The following is a 19,675-nucleotide window of genomic DNA, read 5'->3' as shown; positions in this document are numbered from 1 at the left end:
TGAGTTTCCTTAGTGTCACAATGCTCTCCATGCTTCCATGATTCCCCACAATGTCACAATGCTCTCCATACTTCCATGAGGCCCTGCTTTGCCACAATGGTCCCCTTGTGTCCATGAGGCCCTGCTGTGTCCCAATGGACGTATGGTTCCATGAGGTTCCGTGCTGTCCCCATGGTCTTCTTGAATCCGCAGTGTAACAATGGACCATTGGTTCCCTGCGGCCTGGCTGTGTCTCAATGGGCTCCTTGATTCCATGATTCCCCATGGTGTCACCATGGAGCCTTGTTTCTAGGAGGTTCTGTACTGTCACAATTGTCTCCTTGATCCCATGAGCCCCTGCAGTGTCACAATGGCTCCTTGGTTCCATGAGGAACACAAAAGCTTTGCATCAACACTGAGCTACAGCTGCTGAACACACCTGGGACTATATGCTTGCATCAAAAGAGGGCTTCAAGCTGAGAATGGCACCAGCAGCTTCCATCTGCAACAGAGAGGCAGGGAAAGGACAGGGACAGAGAATTCAGTGGAAAGACTGCGACAATTCTGCTCCCACAGATCATTCCTGCTCACAGTGTCTCTTGTAGAAAGGGGACAGCATTGCAGGCAGCCTGGACTGAGCATGTGAGGTTTGTTGTTTAGGAAACCATGTCAGGCTTTTCCATTCTTTCCCTACAAACAGGAAAACTTCTCCTGGGCCTGTGTGCAGGCAGAGCCCTGAGGAGAGCACGTGGCACATGGTGCAGTGGGCTGGGACAGCCAGCTGCAGAGCTCAAGGGAAGAAGCCCAAAGTGTCACAATGGCTCCTTGGCTTCATGTGCATCACCTGTGTCACAATGGTCTCCTTGATTCCATGAGGCCCCACTGGGTCACAATGGCTCCTTGCTTCCATGAGATTCCGCAATGTCACCATGGTCTCCTTCGATCCGCATTGTCATAATGGACAATTGGTTCCATGAGGCCCCGCTGTGTCACAATGGCCTCTTGGTTCCATAGGTTTTCTATTGTAACAATGCACTCCTTGGTTCTAGGAGCTCCCCTGCTTTTTGCAGAGGTGTCTTTGGTTCCAACAAGGCCCCGCTGTGTCTCAGTGCACCCTGGCTTCCATGCGTATCTGGAGTATCCCAAAGGCTCCTTGGTTCCACGAGGTCCTGCTGTGTCACAATGGATCCTGTGCGCCATGAGGCCCTACAAAGTCATCATGGAGCCTTGGTTCCATGTGGTTCCATTGTGTCCCAGTGGTCGCCTCGGTTCCATGAGTTTCCTTAGTGTCACAATGCTCTCCATGCTTCCATGATTCCCCACAATGTCACAATGCTCTCCATACTTCCATGAGGCCCTGCTTTGCCACAATGCTCCCCTTGTGTCCATGAGGCGCTGCTGTGTCCCAATGGACGTATGGTTCCATGAGGTTCCGTGCTGTCCCCATGGTCTTCTTGAATCCGCAGTGTAACAATGGACCATTGGTTCCCTGCGGCCTGGCTGTGTCTCAATGGGCTCCTTGATTCCATGATTCCCCATGGTGTCACCATGGAGCCTTGTTTCTAGGAGGTTCTGTACTGTCACAATTGTCTCCTTGATCCCATGAGCCCCTGCAGTGTCACAATGGCTCCTTGGTTCCATGAGGAACACAAAAGCTTTGCATCAACACTGAGCTACAGCTGCTGAACACACCTGGGAGCATGTGCTTGCATCAAAAGAGGGCTTCAAGCTGAGAATGGCACCAGCAGCTTCCATCTGCAACAGAGAGGCAGGGAAAGGACAGGGACAGAGAATTCAGTGGAAAGACTGCGACAATTCTGCTCCCACAGATCATTCCTGCTCACAGTGTCCCTTGTAGAAAGGGGACATCATTGCGGGCAGCCTGGACTGAGCATGTGGGGTTTGTTGTTTAGGAAACCTGCTCAGGCTTTTCCATTCTTTCCTTACAAACAGGAAAACTTCTCCTGGGCCTGTGTGCAGGCAGAGCCCTGAGGAGAGCACGTGGCACATGGTGCAGTGGGCTGGGACAGCCAGCTGCAGAGCTGAAGGGAAGAAGCCCAAAGTGTCACAATGGCTCCTTGGCTTCATGTGCATCACCTGTGTCACAATGGTCTCCTTGATTCCATGAGGCCCCACTGGGTCACAATGGCTCCTTGCTTCCATGAGGTTCCGCAGTGTCACCATGGTCTCCTTCGATCCGCATTGTCATAATGGACAATTGGTTCCATGCGGCCCCGCTGTGTCACAATGGCCCCTTGGTTCCATAGGTTTTCTATTGTAACAATGGACTCCTTGGTTCTAGGAGCTCCCCTGCTTTTTGCAGAGGTGTCTTTGGTTCCAACAAGGTCCAGCTGTGTCTCAGTGCACCCTGGCTTCCATGCGCATCTGGAGTATCCCAAAGGCTCCTTGGTTCCACGCGCATCTGGAGTATCACAAAGACTCCTTGGTTCCACGAGGTCCTGCTGTGTCACAATGGATCCTGTGCGCCATGAGGCCCTACAAAGTCATCATGGACCTTGGTTCCATGTGGTTCCATTGTGTCCCAGTGGTCGCCTTGGTTCCATGAGTTTCCTTAGTGTCACAATGCTCTCCATGCTTCCATGATTCCCCACAATGTCACAATGCTCTCCATACTTCCATGAGGCCCTGTTTGCCACAATGGTCCCCTTGTGTCCATGAGGCCCTGCTGTGTCCCAATGGACGTATGGTTCCATGAGGTTCCGTGCTGTCCCCATGGTCTTCTTGAATCCGCAGTGTAACAATGGACCATTGGTTCCCTGCGGCCTGGCTGTGTCTCAATGGGCTCCTTGATTCCATGATTCCCCATGGTGTCACCATGGAGCCTTGTTTCTAGGAGGTTCTGTACTGTCACAATTGTCTCCTTGATCCCATGAGCCCCTGCAGTGTCACAATGGCTCCTTGGTTCCATGAGGAACACAAAAGCTTTGCATCAACACTGAGCTACAGCTGCTGAACACACCTGGGACTATATGCTTGCATCAAAAGAGGGCTTCAAGCTGAGAATGGCACCAGCAGCTTCCATCTGCAACAGAGAGGCAGGGAAAGGACAGGGACAGAGAATTCAGTGGAAAGACTGCGACAATTCTGCTCCCACAGATCATTCCTGCTCACAGTGTCTCTTGTAGAAAGGGGACAGCATTGCAGGCAGCCTGGACTGAGCATGTGAGGTTTGTTGTTTAGGAAACCATGTCAGGCTTTTCCATTCTTTCCCTACAAACAGGAAAACTTCTCCTGGGCCTGTGTGCAGGCAGAGCCCTGAGGAGAGCACGTGGCACATGGTGCAGTGGGCTGGGACAGCCAGCTGCAGAGCTGAAGGGAAGAAGCCCAAAGTGTCACAATGGCTCCTTGGCTTCATGTGCATCACCTGTGTCACAATGGTCTCCTTGATTCCATGAGGCCCCACTGGGTCACAATGGCTCCTTGCTTCCATGAGGTTCCGCAGCGTGAGCATGCTCTCCTTCGATCCGCATTGTCATAATGGACAATTGCTTCCATGTGGCCCCGCTGTGTCACAATGGCCCCTTGGTTCCATAGGTTTTCTATTGTAACAATGGACTCCTTGGTTCTAGGAGCTCCCCTGCTTTTTGCAGAGGTGTCTTTGGTTCCAACAAGGCCCCGCTGTGTCTCAGTGCACCCTGGCTTCCATGCGTATCTGGAGTATCCCAAAGGCTCCTTGGTTCCACGAGGTCCTGCTGTGTCACAATGGATCCTGTGCGCCATGAGGCCCTACAAAGTCATCATGGAGCCTTGGTTCCATGTGGTTCCATTGTGTCCCAGTGGTCGCCTTGGTTCCATGAGTTTCCTTAGTGTCACAATGCTCTCCATGCTTCCATGATTCCCCACAATGTCACAATGCTCTCCATACTTCCATGAGGCCCTGCTTTGCCACAATGGTCCCCTTGTGTCCATGAGGCCCTGCTGTGTCCCAATGGACGTATGGTTCCATGAGGTTCCGTGGTGTCCCCATGGTCTTCTTGAATCCGCAGTGTAACAATGGACCATTGGTTCCCTGCGGCCTGGCTGTGTCTCAATGGGCTCCTTGATTCCATGATTCCCCACGGTGTCACCATGGAGCCTTGTTTCTAGGAGGTTCTGTACTGTCACAATTGTCTCCTTGATCCCATGAGCCCCTGCAGTGTCACAATGGCTCCTTGGTTCCATGAGGAACACAAAAGCTTTGCATCAACACTGAGCTACAGCTGCTGAACCCACCTGGGAGCATGTGCTTGCATCAAAAGAGGGCTTCAAGCTGAGAATGGCACCAGCAGCTTCCATCTGCAACAGAGAGGCAGGGAAAGGACAGGGACAGAGAATTCAGTGGAAAGACTGCGAGAATTCTGCTCCCACAGATCATTCCTGCTCACAGTGTCCCTTGTAGAAAGGGGACAGCATTGCAGGCAGCCTGGACTGAGCATGTGGGGTTTGTTGTTTAGGAAACCATGTCAGGCTTTTCCATTCTTTCCCTACAAACAGGAAAACTTCTCCTGGGCCTGTGTGCAGGCAGAGCCCTGAGGAGAGCACGTGGCACATGGTGCAGTGGGCTGGGACAGCCAGCTGCAGAGCTGAAGGGAAGAAGCCCAAAGTGTCACAATGGCTCCTTGGCTTCATGTGCATCACCTGTGTCACAATGGTCTCCTTGATTCCATGAGGCCCCACTGGGTCACAATGGCTCCTTGCTTCCATGAGATTCCGCAATGTCACCATGGTCTCCTTCGATCCGCATTGTCATAATGGACAATTGGTTCCATGAGGCCCCGCTCTGTCACAATGGCCTCTTGGTTCCATAGGTTTTCTATTGTAACAATGGACTCCTTGGTTCTAGGAGCTCCCCTGCTTTTTGCAGAGGTGTCTTTGGTTCCAACAAGGCCCCGCTGTGTCTCAGTGCACCCTGGCTTCCATGCGTATCTGGAGTATCACAAAGGCTCCTTGGTTCCATGAGGTCCTGCTGTGTCACAATGGATCCTGTGCGCCATGAGGCCCTACAAAGTCATCATGGAGCCTTGGTTCCATGTGGTTCCATTGTGTCCCGCTGGTCGCCTTGGTTCCATGAGTTTCCTTACTGTCACAATGCTCTCCATACTTCCATGAGGCCCTGCTTTGCCACAATGGTCCCCTTGTGTCCATGAGGCCCTGCTGTGTCCCAATGGACGTATGGTTCCATGAGGTTCCGTGCTGTCCCCATGGTCTTCTTGAATCCGCAGTGTAACAATGGACCATTGGTTCCCTGCGGCCTGGCTGTGTCTCAATGGGCTCCTTGATTCCATGATTCCCCATGGTGTCACCATGGAGCCTTGTTTCTAGGAGGTTCTGTACTGTCACAATTGTCTCCTTGATCCCATGAGCCCCTGCAGTGTCACAATGGCTCCTTGGTTCCATGAGGAACACAAAAGCTTTGCATCAACACTGAGCTACAGCTGCTGAACACACCTGGGAGCATGTGCTTGCATCAAAAGAGGGCTTCAAGCTGAGAATGGCACCAGCAGCTTCCATCTGCAACAGAGAGGCAGGGAAAGGACAGGGACAGAGAATTCAGTGGAAAGACTGCGAGAATTCTGCTCCCACAGATCATTCCTGCTCACAGTGTCTCTTGTAGAAAGGGGACAGCATTGCAGGCAGCTTGGACTGAGCATGTGGGGTTTGTTGTTTAGGAAACCATGTCAGGCTTTTCCATTCTTTCCCTACAAACAGGAAAACTTCTCCTGGGCCTGTGTGCAGGCAGAGCCCTGAGGAGAGCACGTGGCACATGGTGCAGTGGGCTGGGACAGCCAGCTGCAGAGCTGAAGGGAAGAAGCCCAAAGTGTCACAATGGCTCCTTGGCTTCATGTGCATCACCTGTGTCACAATGGTCTCCTTGATTCCATGAGGCCCCACTGGGTCACAATGGCTCCTTGCTTCCATGAGATTCCGCAATGTCACCATGGTCTCCTTCGATCCGCATTGTCATAATGGACAATTGGTTCCATGAGGCCCCGCTGTGTCACAATGGCCTCTTGGTTCCATAGGTTTTCTATTGTAACAATGCACTCCTTGGTTCTAGGAGCTCCCCTGCTTTTTGCAGAGGTGTCTTTGGTTCCAACAAGGCCCCGCTGTGTCTCAGTGCACCCTGGCTTCCATGCGTATCTGGAGTATCCCAAAGGCTCCTTGGTTCCACGAGGTCCTGCTGTGTCACAATGGATCCTGTGCGCCATGAGGCCCTACAAAGTCATCATGGAGCCTTGGTTCCATGTGGTTCCATTGTGTCCCAGTGGTCGCCTCGGTTCCATGAGTTTCCTTAGTGTCACAATGCTCTCCATGCTTCCATGATTCCCCACAATGTCACAATGCTCTCCATACTTCCATGAGGCCCTGCTTTGCCACAATGCTCCCCTTGTGTCCATGAGGCGCTGCTGTGTCCCAATGGACGTATGGTTCCATGAGGTTCCGTGCTGTCCCCATGGTCTTCTTGAATCCGCAGTGTAACAATGGACCATTGGTTCCCTGCGGCCTGGCTGTGTCTCAATGGGCTCCTTGATTCCATGATTCCCCATGGTGTCACCATGGAGCCTTGTTTCTAGGAGGTTCTGTACTGTCACAATTGTCTCCTTGATCCCATGAGCCCCTGCAGTGTCACAATGGCTCCTTGGTTCCATGAGGAACACAAAAGCTTTGCATCAACACTGAGCTACAGCTGCTGAACACACCTGGGAGCATGTGCTTGCATCAAAAGAGGGCTTCAAGCTGAGAATGGCACCAGCAGCTTCCATCTGCAACAGAGAGGCAGGGAAAGGACAGGGACAGAGAATTCAGTGGAAAGACTGCGACAATTCTGCTCCCACAGATCATTCCTGCTCACAGTGTCCCTTGTAGAAAGGGGACATCATTGCGGGCAGCCTGGACTGAGCATGTGGGGTTTGTTGTTTAGGAAACCTGCTCAGGCTTTTCCATTCTTTCCTTACAAACAGGAAAACTTCTCCTGGGCCTGTGTGCAGGCAGAGCCCTGAGGAGAGCACGTGGCACATGGTGCAGTGGGCTGGGACAGCCAGCTGCAGAGCTGAAGGGAAGAAGCCCAAAGTGTCACAATGGCTCCTTGGCTTCATGTGCATCACCTGTGTCACAATGGTCTCCTTGATTCCATGAGGCCCCACTGGGTCACAATGGCTCCTTGCTTCCATGAGGTTCCGCAGTGTCACCATGGTCTCCTTCGATCCGCATTGTCATAATGGACAATTGGTTCCATGCGGCCCCGCTGTGTCACAATGGCCCCTTGGTTCCATAGGTTTTCTATTGTAACAATGGACTCCTTGGTTCTAGGAGCTCCCCTGCTTTTTGCAGAGGTGTCTTTGGTTCCAACAAGGTCCAGCTGTGTCTCAGTGCACCCTGGCTTCCATGCGCATCTGGAGTATCCCAAAGGCTCCTTGGTTCCACGCGCATCTGGAGTATCACAAAGACTCCTTGGTTCCACGAGGTCCTGCTGTGTCACAATGGATCCTGTGCGCCATGAGGCCCTACAAAGTCATCATGGACCTTGGTTCCATGTGGTTCCATTGTGTCCCAGTGGTCGCCTTGGTTCCATGAGTTTCCTTAGTGTCACAATGCTCTCCATGCTTCCATGATTCCCCACAATGTCACAATGCTCTCCATACTTCCATGAGGCCCTGTTTGCCACAATGGTCCCCTTGTGTCCATGAGGCCCTGCTGTGTCCCAATGGACGTATGGTTCCATGAGGTTCCGTGCTGTCCCCATGGTCTTCTTGAATCCGCAGTGTAACAATGGACCATTGGTTCCCTGCGGCCTGGCTGTGTCTCAATGGGCTCCTTGATTCCATGATTCCCCATGGTGTCACCATGGAGCCTTGTTTCTAGGAGGTTCTGTACTGTCACAATTGTCTCCTTGATCCCATGAGCCCCTGCAGTGTCACAATGGCTCCTTGGTTCCATGAGGAACACAAAAGCTTTGCATCAACACTGAGCTACAGCTGCTGAACACACCTGGGACTATATGCTTGCATCAAAAGAGGGCTTCAAGCTGAGAATGGCACCAGCAGCTTCCATCTGCAACAGAGAGGCAGGGAAAGGACAGGGACAGAGAATTCAGTGGAAAGACTGCGACAATTCTGCTCCCACAGATCATTCCTGCTCACAGTGTCTCTTGTAGAAAGGGGACAGCATTGCAGGCAGCCTGGACTGAGCATGTGAGGTTTGTTGTTTAGGAAACCATGTCAGGCTTTTCCATTCTTTCCCTACAAACAGGAAAACTTCTCCTGGGCCTGTGTGCAGGCAGAGCCCTGAGGAGAGCACGTGGCACATGGTGCAGTGGGCTGGGACAGCCAGCTGCAGAGCTGAAGGGAAGAAGCCCAAAGTGTCACAATGGCTCCTTGGCTTCATGTGCATCACCTGTGTCACAATGGTCTCCTTGATTCCATGAGGCCCCACTGGGTCACAATGGCTCCTTGCTTCCATGAGATTCCGCAATGTCACCATGGTCTCCTTCGATCCGCATTGTCATAATGGACAATTGGTTCCATGAGGCCCCGCTGTGTCACAATGGCCTCTTGGTTCCATAGGTTTTCTATTGTAACAATGGACTCCTTGGTTCTAGGAGCTCCCCTGCTTTTTGCAGAGGTGTCTTTGGTTCCAACAAGGCCCCGCTGTGTCTCAGTGCACCCTGGCTTCCATGCGTATCTGGAGTATCCCAAAGGCTCCTTGGTTCCACGAGGTCCTGCTGTGTCACAATGGATCCTGTGCGCCATGAGGCCCTACAAAGTCATCATGGAGCCTTGGTTCCATGTGGTTCCATTGTGTCCCAGTGGTCGCCTCGGTTCCATGAGTTTCCTTAGTGTCACAATGCTCTCCATGCTTCCATGATTCCCCACAATGTCACAATGCTCTCCATACTTCCATGAGGCCCTGCTTTGCCACAATGCTCCCCTTGTGTCCATGAGGCGCTGCTGTGTCCCAATGGACGTATGGTTCCATGAGGTTCCGTGCTGTCCCCATGGTCTTCTTGAATCCGCAGTGTAACAATGGACCATTGGTTCCCTGCGGCCTGGCTGTGTCTCAATGGGCTCCTTGATTCCATGATTCCCCATGGTGTCACCATGGAGCCTTGTTTCTAGGAGGTTCTGTACTGTCACAATTGTCTCCTTGATCCCATGAGCCCCTGCAGTGTCACAATGGCTCCTTGGTTCCATGAGGAACACAAAAGCTTTGCATCAACACTGAGCTACAGCTGCTGAACACACCTGGGAGCATGTGCTTGCATCAAAAGAGGGCTTCAAGCTGAGAATGGCACCAGCAGCTTCCATCTGCAACAGAGAGGCAGGGAAAGGACAGGGACAGAGAATTCAGTGGAAAGACTGCGACAATTCTGCTCCCACAGATCATTCCTGCTCACAGTGTCCCTTGTAGAAAGGGGACATCATTGCGGGCAGCCTGGACTGAGCATGTGGGGTTTGTTGTTTAGGAAACCTGCTCAGGCTTTTCCATTCTTTCCTTACAAACAGGAAAACTTCTCCTGGGCCTGTGTGCAGGCAGAGCCCTGAGGAGAGCACGTGGCACATGGTGCAGTGGGCTGGGACAGCCAGCTGCAGAGCTGAAGGGAAGAAGCCCAAAGTGTCACAATGGCTCCTTGGCTTCATGTGCATCACCTGTGTCACAATGGTCTCCTTGATTCCATGAGGCCCCACTGGGTCACAATGGCTCCTTGCTTCCATGAGGTTCCGCAGTGTCACCATGGTCTCCTTCGATCCGCATTGTCATAATGGACAATTGCTTCCATGCGGCCCCGCTGTGTCACAATGGCCCCTTGGTTCCATAGGTTTTCTATTGTAACAATGGACTCCTTGGTTGTATGAGCTCCCCTGCTTTTTGCAGAGGTGTCTTTGGTTCCAACAAGGTCCAGCTGTGTCTCAGTGCACCCTGGCTTCCATGCGCATCTGGAGTATCCCAAAGGCTCCTTGGTTCCACGCGCATCTGGAGTATCACAAAGACTCCTTGGTTCCACGAGGTCCTGCTGTGTCACAATGGATCCTGTGCGCCATGAGGCCCTACAAAGTCATCATGGACCTTGGTTCCATGTGGTTCCATTGTGTCCCAGTGGTCGCCTTGGTTCCATGAGTTTCCTTAGTGTCACAATGCTCTCCATGCTTCCATGATTCCCCACAATGTCACAATGCTCTCCATACTTCCATGAGGCCCTGCTTTGCCACAATGGTCCCCTTGTGTCCATGAGGCCCTGCTGTGTCCCAATGGACGTATGGTTCCATGAGGTTCCGTGCTGTCCCCATGGTCTTCTTGAATCCGCAGTGTAACAATGGACCATTGGTTCCCTGCGGCCTGGCTGTGTCTCAATGGGCTCCTTGATTCCATGATTCCCCATGGTGTCACCATGGAGCCTTGTTTCTAGGAGGTTCTGTACTGTCACAATTGTCTCCTTGATCCCATGAGCCCCTGCAGTGTCACAATGGCTCCTTGGTTCCATGAGGAACACAAAAGCTTTGCATCAACACTGAGCTACAGCTGCTGAACACACCTGGGACTATATGCTTGCATCAAAAGAGGGCTTCAAGCTGAGAATGGCACCAGCAGCTTCCATCTGCAACAGAGAGGCAGGGAAAGGACAGGGACAGAGAATTCAGTGGAAAGACTGCGACAATTCTGCTCCCACAGATCATTCCTGCTCACAGTGTCTCTTGTAGAAAGGGGACAGCATTGCAGGCAGCCTGGACTGAGCATGTGAGGTTTGTTGTTTAGGAAACCATGTCAGGCTTTTCCATTCTTTCCCTACAAACAGGAAAACTTCTCCTGGGCCTGTGTGCAGGCAGAGCCCTGAGGAGAGCACGTGGCACATGGTGCAGTGGGCTGGGACAGCCAGCTGCAGAGCTGAAGGGAAGAAGCCCAAAGTGTCACAATGGCTCCTTGGCTTCATGTGCATCACCTGTGTCACAATGGTCTCCTTGATTCCATGAGGCCCCACTGGGTCACAATGGCTCCTTGCTTCCATGAGGTTCCGCAGCGTGAGCATGCTCTCCTTCGATCCGCATTGTCATAATGGACAATTGCTTCCATGTGGCCCCGCTGTGTCACAATGGCCCCTTGGTTCCATAGGTTTTCTATTGTAACAATGGACTCCTTGGTTGTATGAGCTCCCCTGCTTTTTGCAGAGGTGTCTTTGGTTCCAACAAGGCCCCGCTGTGTCTCAGTGCACCCTGGCTTCCATGCGTATCTGGAGTATCACAAAGGCTCCTTGGTTCCACGAGGTCCTGCTGTGTCACAATGGATCCTGTGCGCCATGAGGCCCTACAAAGTCATCATGGAGCCTTGGTTCCATGTGGTTCCATTGTGTCCCGCTGGTCGCCTTGGTTCCATGAGTTTCCTTACTGTCACAATGCTCTCCATACTTCCATGAGGCCCTGCTTTGCCACAATGGTCCCCTTGTGTCCATGAGGCCCTGCTGTGTCCCAATGGACGTATGGTTCCATGAGGTTCCGTGGTGTCCCCATGGTCTTCTTGAATCCGCAGTGTAACAATGGACCATTGGTTCCCTGCGGCCTGGCTGTGTCTCAATGGGCTCCTTGATTCCATGATTCCCCACGGTGTCACCATGGAGCCTTGTTTCTAGGAGGTTCTGTACTGTCACAATTGTCTCCTTGATCCCATGAGCCCCTGCAGTGTCACAATGGCTCCTTGGTTCCATGAGGAACACAAAAGCTTTGCATCAACACTGAGCTACAGCTGCTGAACCCACCTGGGAGCATGTGCTTGCATCAAAAGAGGGCTTCAAGCTGAGAATGGCACCAGCAGCTTCCATCTGCAACAGAGAGGCAGGGAAAGGACAGGGACAGAGAATTCAGTGGAAAGACTGCGAGAATTCTGCTCCCACAGATCATTCCTGCTCACAGTGTCCCTTGTAGAAAGGGGACAGCATTGCAGGCAGCCTGGACTGAGCATGTGGGGTTTGTTGTTTAGGAAACCATGTCAGGCTTTTCCATTCTTTCCCTACAAACAGGAAAACTTCTCCTGGGCCTGTGTGCAGGCAGAGCCCTGAGGAGAGCACGTGGCACATGGTGCAGTGGGCTGGGACAGCCAGCTGCAGAGCTGAAGGGAAGAAGCCCAAAGTGTCACAATGGCTCCTTGGCTTCATGTGCATCACCTGTGTCACAATGGTCTCCTTGATTCCATGAGGCCCCACTGGGTCACAATGGCTCCTTGCTTCCATGAGATTCCGCAATGTCACCATGGTCTCCTTCGATCCGCATTGTCATAATGGACAATTGGTTCCATGAGGCCCCGCTGTGTCACAATGGCCTCTTGGTTCCATAGGTTTTCTATTGTAACAATGGACTCCTTGGTTCTAGGAGCTCCCCTGCTTTTTGCAGAGGTGTCTTTGGTTCCAACAAGGCCCCGCTGTGTCTCAGTGCACCCTGGCTTCCATGCGTATCTGGAGTATCCCAAAGGCTCCTTGGTTCCATGAGGTCCTGCTGTGTCACAATGGATCCTGTGCGCCATGAGGCCCTACAAAGTCATCATGGAGCCTTGGTTCCATGTGGTTCCATTGTGTCCCGCTGGTCGCCTTGGTTCCATGAGTTTCCTTACTGTCACAATGCTCTCCATACTTCCATGAGGCCCTGCTTTGCCACAATGGTCCCCTTGTGTCCATGAGGCCCTGCTGTGTCCCAATGGACGTATGGTTCCATGAGGTTCCGTGGTGTCCCCATGGTCTTCTTGAATCCGCAGTGTAACAATGGACCATTGGTTCCCTGCGGCCTGGCTGTGTCTCAATGGGCTCCTTGATTCCATGATTCCCCACGGTGTCACCATGGAGCCTTGTTTCTAGGAGGTTCTGTACTGTCACAATTGTCTCCTTGATCCCATGAGCCCCTGCAGTGTCACAATGGCTCCTTGGTTCCATGAGGAACACAAAAGCTTTGCATCAACACTGAACAACAGCTGCGGAACACACCTGGGAGCCTGTGCTTGCATCAAAAGAGGGCTTCAAGCTGAGAATGGCACCGGCAGCTTCCATCTGCAACAGAGAGGCAGGGAAAGGACAGGGACAGAGAATTCAGTGGAAAGACTGCGACAATTCTGCTCCCACAGATCATTCCTGCTCACAGTGTCCCTTGTAGAAAGGGGACATCATTGCGGGCAGCCTGGACTGAGCATGTGGGGTTTGTTGTTTAGGAAACCTGCTCAGGCTTTTCCATTCTTTCCTTACAAACAGGAAAACTTCTCCTGGGCCTGTGTGCAGACAGAGCCCTGAGGAGAGCACGTGGCACATGGTGCAGTGGGCTGGGACAGCCAGCTGCAGAGCTGAAGGGAAGAAGCCCAAAGTGTCACAATGGCTCCTTGGCTTCATGTGCATCACCTGTGTCACAATGGTCTCCTTGATTCCATGAGGCCCCACTGGGTCACAATGGCTCCTTGCTTCCATGAGGTTCCGCAGTGTCACCATGGTCTCCTTCGATCCGCATTGTCATAATGGACAATTGGTTCCATGCGGCCCCGCTGTGTCACAATGGCCCCTTGGTTCCATAGGTTTTCTATTGTAACAATGGACTCCTTGGTTGTATGAGCTCCCCTGCTTTTTGCAGAGGTGTCTTTGGTTCCAACAAGGTCCAGCTGTGTCTCAGTGCACCCTGGCTTCCATGCGCATCTGGAGTATCCCAAAGGCTCCTTGGTTCCACGCGCATCTGGAGTATCACAAAGACTCCTTGGTTCCACGAGGTCCTGCTGTGTCACAATGGATCCTGTGCACCATGAGGCCCTACAAAGTCATCATGGAGCCTTGGTTCCATGTGGTTCCATTGTGTCCCAGTGGTCGCCTTGGTTCCATGAGTTTCCTTAGTGTCACAATGCTCTCCATGCTTCCATGATTCCCCACAATGTCACAATGCTCTCCATACTTCCATGAGGCCCTGTTTGCCACAATGGTCCCCTTGTGTCCATGAGGCCCTGCTGTGTCCCAATGGACGTATGGTTCCATGAGGTTCCGTGGTGTCCCCATGGTCTTCTTGAATCCGCAGTGTAACAATGGACCATTGGTTCCCTGCGGCCTGGCTGTGTCTCAATGGGCTCCTTGATTCCATGATTCCCCATGGTGTCACCATGGAGCCTTGTTTCTAGGAGGTTCTGTACTGTCACAATTGTCTCCTTGATCCCATGAGCCCCTGCAGTGTCACAATGGCTCCTTGGTTCCATGAGGAACACAAAAGCTTTGCATCAACACTGAGCTACAGCTGCTGAACACACCTGGGAGCATGTGCTTGCATCAAAAGAGGGCTTCAAGCTGAGAATGGCACCAGCAGCTTCCATCTGCAACAGAGAGGCAGGGAAAGGACAGGGACAGAGAATTCAGTGGAAAGACTGCGAGAATTCTGCTCCCACAGATCATTCCTGCTCACAGTGTCTCTTGTAGAAAGGGGACAGCATTGCAGGCAGCTTGGACTGAGCATGTGGGGTTTGTTGTTTAGGAAACCATGTCAGGCTTTTCCATTCTTTCCCTACAAACAGGAAAACTTCTCCTGGGCCTGTGTGCAGGCAGAGCCCTGAGGAGAGCACGTGGCACATGGTGCAGTGGGCTGGGACAGCCAGCTGCAGAGCTGAAGGGAAGAAGCCCAAAGTGTCACAATGGCTCCTTGGCTTCATGTGCATCACCTGTGTCACAATGGTCTCCTTGATTCCATGAGGCCCCACTGGGTCACAATGGCTCCTTGCTTCCATGAGATTCCGCAATGTCACCATGGTCTCCTTCGATCCGCATTGTCATAATGGACAATTGGTTCCATGAGGCCCCGCTGTGTCACAATGGCCTCTTGGTTCCATAGGTTTTCTATTGTAACAATGGACTCCTTGGTTCTAGGAGCTCCCCTGCTTTTTGCAGAGGTGTCTTTGGTTCCAACAAGGCCCCGCTGTGTCTCAGTGCACCCTGGCTTCCATGCGTATCTGGAGTATCCCAAAGGCTCCTTGGTTCCACGAGGTCCTGCTGTGTCACAATGGATCCTGTGCGCCATGAGGCCCTACAAAGTCATCATGGAGCCTTGGTTCCATGTGGTTCCATTGTGTCCCAGTGGTCGCCTCGGTTCCATGAGTTTCCTTAGTGTCACAATGCTCTCCATGCTTCCATGATTCCCCACAATGTCACAATGCTCTCCATACTTCCATGAGGCCCTGCTTTGCCACAATGCTCCCCTTGTGTCCATGAGGCGCTGCTGTGTCCCAATGGACGTATGGTTCCATGAGGTTCCGTGCTGTCCCCATGGTCTTCTTGAATCCGCAGTGTAACAATGGACCATTGGTTCCCTGCGGCCTGGCTGTGTCTCAATGGGCTCCTTGATTCCATGATTCCCCATGGTGTCACCATGGAGCCTTGTTTCTAGGAGGTTCTGTACTGTCACAATTGTCTCCTTGATCCCATGAGCCCCTGCAGTGTCACAATGGCTCCTTGGTTCCATGAGGAACACAAAAGCTTTGCATCAACACTGAGCTACAGCTGCTGAACACACCTGGGAGCATGTGCTTGCATCAAAAGAGGGCTTCAAGCTGAGAATGGCACCAGCAGCTTCCATCTGCAACAGAGAGGCAGGGAAAGGACAGGGACAGAGAATTCAGTGGAAAGACTGCGACAATTCTGCTCCCACAGATCATTCCTGCTCACAGTGTCCCTTGTAGAAAGGGGACATCATTGCGGGCAGCCTGGACTGAGCATGTGGGGTTTGTTGTTTAGGAAACCTGCTCAGGCTTTTCCATTCTTTCCTTACAAACAGGAAAACTTCTCCTGGGCCTGTGTGCAGACAGAGCCCTGAGGAGAGCACGTGGCACATGGTGCAGTGGGCTGGGACAGCCAGCTGCAGAGCTGAAGGGAAGAAGCCCAAAGTGTCACAATGGCTCCTTGGCTTCATGTGCATCACCTGTGTCACAATGGTCTCCTTGATTCCATGAGGCCCCACTGGGTCACAATGGCTCCTTGCTTCCATGAGGTTCCGCAGTGTCACCATGGTCTCCTTCGATCCGCATTGTCATAATGGACAATTGGTTCCATGCGGCCCCGCTGTGTCACAATGGCCCCTTGGTTCCATAGGTTTTCTATTGTAACAATGGACTCCTTGGTTGTATGAGCTCCCCTGCTTTTTGCAGAGGTGTCTTTGGTTCCAACAATGTCCAGCTGTGTCTCAGTGCACCCTGGCTTCCATGCGCATCTGGAGTATCCCAAAGGCTCCTTGGTTCCACGCGCATCTGGAGTATCACAAAGACTCCTTGGTTCCACGAGGTCCTGCTGTGTCACAATGGATCCTGTGCGCCATGAGGCCCTACAAAGTCATCATGGAGCCTTGGTTCCATGTGGTTCCATTGTGTCCCAGTGGTCGCCTCGGTTCCATGAGTTTCCTTAGTGTCACAATGCTCTCCATGCTTCCATGATTCCCCACAATGTCACAATGCTCTCCATGCTTCCATGAGGCTCTGCTATGCCACAGTGGTCCCCTTGTGTCCATGAGGCCCTGCTGTGTCCCAATGGACGTATGGTTCCATGAGGTTCCGTGCTGTCCCCATGGTCTTCTTGAATCCGCAGTGTAACAATGGACCATTGGTTCCCTGCGGCCTGGCTGTGTCTCAATGGGCTCCTTGATTCCATGATTCCCCACGGTGTCACCATGGAGCCTTGTTTCTAGGAGGTTCTGTACTGTCACAATTGTCTCCTTGATCCCATGAGCCCCTGCAGTGTCACAATGGCTCCTTGGTTCCATGAGGAACACAAAAGCTTTGCATCAACACTGAACAACAGCTGCGGAACACACCTGGGAGCCTGTGCTTGCATCAAAAGAGGGCTTCAAGCTGAGAATGGCACCGGCAGCTTCCATCTGCAACAGAGAGGCAGGGAAAGGACAGGGACAGAGAATTCAGTGGAAAGACTGCGACAATTCTGCTCCCACAGATCATTCCTGCTCACAGTGTCCCTTGTAGAAAGGGGACATCATTGCGGGCAGCCTGGACTGAGCATGTGGGGTTTGTTGTTTAGGAAACCATGTCAGGCTTTTCCATTCTTTCCTTACAAACAGGAAAACTTCTCCTGGGCCTGTGTGCAGACAGAGCCCTGAGGAGAGCACGTGGCACATGGTGCAGTGGGCTGGGACAGCCAGCTGCAGAGCTGAAGGGAAGAAGCCCAAAGTGTCACAATGGCTCCTTGGCTTCATGTGCATCACCTGTGTCACAATGGTCTCCTTGATTCCATGAGGCCCCACTGGGTCACAATGGCTCCTTGCTTCCATGAGGTTCCGCAGTGTCACCATGGTCTCCTTCGATCCGCATTGTCATAATGGACAATTGGTTCCATGCGGCCCCGCTGTGTCACAATGGCCCCTTGGTTCCATAGGTTTTCTATTGTAACAATGGACTCCTTGGTTGTATGAGCTCCCCTGCTTTTTGCAGAGGTGTCTTTGGTTCCAACAAGGTCCAGCTGTGTCTCAGTGCACCCTGGCTTCCATGCGCATCTGGAGTATCCCAAAGGCTCCTTGGTTCCACGCGCATCTGGAGTATCACAAAGACTCCTTGGTTCCACGAGGTCCTGCTGTGTCACAATGGATCCTGTGCACCATGAGGCCCTACAAAGTCATCATGGAGCCTTGGTTCCATGTGGTTCCATTGTGTCCCAGTGGTCGCCTTGGTTCCATGAGTTTCCTTAGTGTCACAATGCTCTCCATGCTTCCATGATTCCCCACAATGTCACAATGCTCTCCATACTTCCATGAGGCCCTGTTTGCCACAATGGTCCCCTTGTGTCCATGAGGCCCTGCTGTGTCCCAATGGACGTATGGTTCCATGAGGTTCCGTGGTGTCCCCATGGTCTTCTTGAATCCGCAGTGTAACAATGGACCATTGGTTCCCTGCGGCCTGGCTGTGTCTCAATGGGCTCCTTGATTCCATGATTCCCCACGGTGTCACCATGGAGCCTTGTTTCTAGGAGGTTCTGTACTGTCACAATTGTCTCCTTGATCCCATGAGCCCCTGCAGTGTCACAATGGCTCCTTGGTTCCATGAGGAACACAAAAGCTTTGCATCAACACTGAGCTACAGCTGCTGAACCCACCTGGGAGCATGTGCTTGCATCAAAAGAGGGCTTCAAGCTGAGAATGGCACCAGCAGCTTCCATCTGCAACAGAGAGGCAGGGAAAGGACAGGGACAGAGAATTCAGTGGAAAGACTGCGAGAATTCTGCTCCCACAGATCATTCCTGCTCACAGTGTCCCTTGTAGAAAGGGGACAGCATTGCAGGCAGCCTGGACTGAGCATGTGGGGTTTGTTGTTTAGGAAACCATGTCAGGCTTTTCCATTCTTTCCCTACAAACAGGAAAACTTCTCCTGGGCCTGTGTGCAGGCAGAGCCCTGAGGAGAGCACGTGGCACATGGTGCAGTGGGCTGGGACAGCCAGCTGCAGAGCTGAAGGGAAGAAGCCCAAAGTGTCACAATGGCTCCTTGGCTTCATGTGCATCACCTGTGTCACAATGGTCTCCTTGATTCCATGAGGCCCCACTGGGTCACAATGGCTCCTTGCTTCCATGAGATTCCGCAATGTCACCATGGTCTCCTTCGATCCGCATTGTCATAATGGACAATTGGTTCCATGAGGCCCCGCTGTGTCACAATGGCCTCTTGGTTCCATAGGTTTTCTATTGTAACAATGGACTCCTTGGTTCTAGGAGCTCCCCTGCTTTTTGCAGAGGTGTCTTTGGTTCCAACAAGGCCCCGCTGTGTCTCAGTGCACCCTGGCTTCCATGCGTATCTGGAGTATCCCAAAGGCTCCTTGGTTCCATGAGGTCCTGCTGTGTCACAATGGATCCTGTGCGCCATGAGGCCCTACAAAGTCATCATGGAGCCTTGGTTCCATGTGGTTCCATTGTGTCCCGCTGGTCGCCTTGGTTCCATGAGTTTCCTTACTGTCACAATGCTCTCCATACTTCCATGAGGCCCTGCTTTGCCACAATGCTCCCCTTGTGTCCATGAGGCCCTGCTGTGTCCCAATGGACGTATGGTTCCATGAGGTTCCGTGGTGTCCCCATGGTCTTCTTGAATCCGCAGTGTAACAATGGACCATTGGTTCCCTGCGGCCTGGCTGTGTCTCAATGGGCTCCTTGATTCCATGATTCCCCACGGTGTCACCATGGAGCCTTGTTTCTAGGAGGTTCTGTACTGTCACAATTGTCTCCTTGATCCCATGAGCCCCTGCAGTGTCACAATGGCTCCTTGGTTCCATGAGGAACACAAAAGCTTTGCATCAACACTGAACAACAGCTGCGGAACACACCTGGGAGCCTGTGCTTGCATCAAAAGAGGGCTTCAAGCTGAGAATGGCACCGGCAGCTTCCATCTGCAACAGAGAGGCAGGGAAAGGACAGGGACAGAGAATTCAGTGGAAAGACTGCGACAATTCTGCTCCCACAGATCATTCCTGCTCACAGTGTCCCTTGTAGAAAGGGGACATCATTGCGGGCAGCCTGGACTGAGCATGTGGGGTTTGTTGTTTAGGAAACCTGCTCAGGCTTTTCCATTCTTTCCTTACAAACAGGAAAACTTCTCCTGGGCCTGTGTGCAGACAGAGCCCTGAGGAGAGCACGTGGCACATGGTGCAGTGGGCTGGGACAGCCAGCTGCAGAGCTGAAGGGAAGAAGCCCAAAGTGTCACAATGGCTCCTTGGCTTCATGTG

This window comes from Coloeus monedula (genome assembly GCF_965178545.1).
Source record: "Coloeus monedula genome assembly, chromosome: 35".
Lineage (NCBI taxonomy): Eukaryota > Metazoa > Chordata > Aves > Passeriformes > Corvidae > Coloeus > Coloeus monedula.
The sequence above is the reverse complement of the archived record's forward strand: the minus strand, read 5'-3'. Positions refer to the sequence as shown.